We start from the raw sequence: 3354 nt of genomic DNA, 5'->3' as shown, positions 1-3354 counted from the left end.
TATTATCGTGACATATTCTGTTGATCTGAACCAAAAGAATCATGCACCTACTAACGCTGAGAGGTACTACCATTGCATCCTTAACATGTTGATTCCTTTAACTAAAGATAGCATAGGGAACCTTTAGTAAACTCTTTCGGGCAAGTAAGGCATAGAAGTAAGACCATCCTGAGAAATTAGACTTAAGTTTCCAAAGTGACTCCTATCATTATTCTCATAGTAACTTGTTGTGTGAGGATTCTAAAGTCATTTTAATCAAATCCAGTGCTTACATTTCGTTTTTCCTTTACATTTTCAATTGATCCACTACACTCATTTATTTATACCAAGACATTTCAATCCATTTTGTCACGACATCTCCATTTGTTGTCACATTACATTACACCATCATTCCATTCCCACCAACATCCATTTCATTTTGACACATCATTCTCATTTGTACATTTCATTACTAACTATATTTAGGTAAAATAGATAATTGCTTTGATTGAACTTATAAATTTCCTCCAATTCCTATGGATACGATATTTACTCATCATTGTATTACTTGTTCGATTGTGTATACTTGTACATATTTCGCGACCATATTTAGTAGTCACAATTCGCAGACACAACCCCATCTACCGAAAGCCCCAAATGTATAGAAACATCCTCCAGCGTAATGTGCACTTCCCACACGAAAGATGGAATGTTTGTGTGTCTGGTCTTCACCTTTCAAACAGTGCAAAAATAAGGGGAAGTTCAAGGTTACAATACCCTTCATATCTCGTTATGTAACCAAATCCAACCTCGGCTAAATATGTCCATACATAATTCGTTATCTCTAACTTAACATTATGAATAAATGGATCTAATATACGATCATTCCCCTAATTAAATAAATGGTATATAAATTAAATCTAAACTAATACTAAAATAAATAAAACATTCACAATAATTAAAATAACACAATTTAAATTTGTTATCATATCGACAAAATGATTGTAGATATGATTTCCATCTAAACGCATTAACATGCTTTCCATTTTATAACTGCAAAAAGCAATAAAAAATTAGTGCAATAAAATATAATAAAATAATAAACTATTAAATGATTATAATATAATAATAAAAGTTTTACCTTATAAAAACGATAATATAACTTACTTAAAGCTTACTAGAATGATTGATAAAATGAAGAGGAGAAAATTTTTGGTGCGGTTTGAGGGTTGTATGATGGAGTATTTATAGGTGGAGGAAGGAGGGGGACAAGTGGAATTAAAGGGGATGGGGGACTGTTCGGCGGTATTAAAGGAGATATTTATAGAAGGTAAGAATCCCATTGAAAGCACGCCTGAGGATCCATGCTTTATCCTCCCCGTGGCGCCAGCTCGGACGGAAAACACTCTTGATGATCTGCACCTTCCATTAACGTGTGCAATGCGTGTTTAGTCAGTCGCGCTTTGCTATCAAAGGGTACTAGATCGGTAATATTTGAAGAAACGGTACCTGATAGGTAAATAATATATATTTGGGTGATTTTTGGGTAAAAGTGCCCGATACTCCTAGCATAATTATAATAAAATATAAAAATTAATTTTTGATATATTATTGATAATATTAAATACAATTAAAAGATATTTCACTATATATCGAATCTTGTGAAATTATTTTAGTTTAGTCATCCCGAGTAAATAAACTCAAGGTCCAATTAAATAGATTGTTCAGCAGCGGGAGTGTAGCTCCGAAGGAGAGCAATTGAATTAGGGCAAAACCATGGGTAGAACATCGAGCAAGGAAGACGCTGGAGCCCTCTTCCATTCTCTTCGATCTGCTTACGCTGCAACCCCCGTCAATCTCAAGGTTTCTCTCCTTCTTCCCCCCTTTTAATTTGATCCAAATTTTGGGGTTTTGATCCAATTCCCCCTTTTTCCTTTCTGGGGTTTTCTATTTACAGGTCATTGATCTATATATGGGTTTCGCAATCTTCACCGCCCTGATCCAGGTGCTTCCATTCATCTTCAGTAACGCGTTTCCTAATCTCTGCTTTCATCCGCTCGAACTTCATTTTTTAAATACATTAAATTTAATAACGAATCAAGAAATGAAGAATTATTCTTTAGAAAATGCAAGTATAAGTTGAATTGTATTTTGAAACTCCATGAGAATCTAATTAGACGAGAATGCTCCCTGGATCCATTTAATTGTTGGGTTAAGGTAAATGCATCTTTTGATTTTGCTCGCTTACTCTTTATATTTCTTCCTAACCCATTGTTGCAATTCGACCCTGTTTAATATTCCACCTGTTTAATATTCCAATATATTTAATTTAGTTTCATATATGTTCAAAATTTGCACACTCCGATTGGGGAACGCAGGTAGTTTACATGGCTATCGTGGGATCATTTCCTTTCAACTCATTTCTTTCTGGGGTGCTTTCTTGTGTTGGAACTGCAGTCCTTGCTGGTAAGTCAGCTTCTTATCGTACCTCATTGCAAGGTAAATGATCGCATCTGACACTTATTTCGTTTCTCTTGATTCAGTTTGTCTTCGTATTCAAGTGAACAAAACAACAAGGAATTCAAGGTAAGATTGTTCTTGGTCTCTTTGACTTTACAACGTGAGTTACAAGGCAGAGGAATAAATACAAAATGGAATGTTCTTATTATCTTTCTAAAACTCAAATGATATCAAGACTGCAAATCTTTCTAACCTCTGTTGACTTTAAATCGATGCATTATGCATCTGCCTTGAGGTGTGTTTTGGGTGATGAGTATATGTACATCCTCTTACCACAATACTTAACTTGAAAATTCTCATATTAATTGCAGGATCTACCACCTGAGCGAGCTTTTGCAGATTTTGTTCTTTGCAACTTGGTACTCCATTTAGTGATAATGAATTTCCTTGGATAAATCAATGCGCGAGGTTTGCTGGACTGATGGTCTCTCGGTTTCTGGCTGTGATTCATATTTATAGTATGAAGCAAGACTCCTAGGTCAATAATATGAGTTTATGCATATAGCACATATAAGCGGGAACTGTAGTAAGAATTTGATGTTGCCTTTAGGTAAAGAGTTTGGAAGTTACTTGGAGGGGGGGATGATGTTTGAGTGTCATTTTGCTTGTTCTGAGTACTTTCAGTGTTTTTCTTTCATGCAAAGGTGTTTTATAGACTTTAGATCTCTCCTGTGCTTTAGTATATTGGCTGGTGATATTAATCTCCCTCGATGTTATTATGTCTTGGATGAAACATATGAAAGTATCGACGTGCGGCTAGTGATAACATTGTTGGTTCCTAGGGTGCACCGGACTCATAAATATTAAGATATTACTATATTTTATAATACACAAGTTTTCTGATATTAATGAGTT

The 3354-nt window shown here is 34.9% G+C and overlaps 1 pseudogene; it reads left to right on the top strand.

Moving 5' to 3' along the window:
- The first annotated feature begins 1670 nt into the window (after nucleotides 1–1670).
- LOC120146214 lies at nucleotides 1671–3076 on the top strand (annotated as a pseudogene).
- The last annotated feature ends 278 nt before the right edge of the window (nucleotides 3077–3354 follow it).

Source organism: Hibiscus syriacus, unplaced genomic scaffold, assembly GCF_006381635.1.
Source record: "Hibiscus syriacus cultivar Baekdansim isolate YM2019G1 unplaced genomic scaffold, ASM638163v2 tig00110904_pilon, whole genome shotgun sequence".
Classification (NCBI taxonomy): Eukaryota; Viridiplantae; Streptophyta; class Magnoliopsida; order Malvales; family Malvaceae; genus Hibiscus; species Hibiscus syriacus.
The sequence above is the reverse complement of the archived record's forward strand: the minus strand, read 5'-3'. Positions and strand labels throughout refer to the sequence as shown.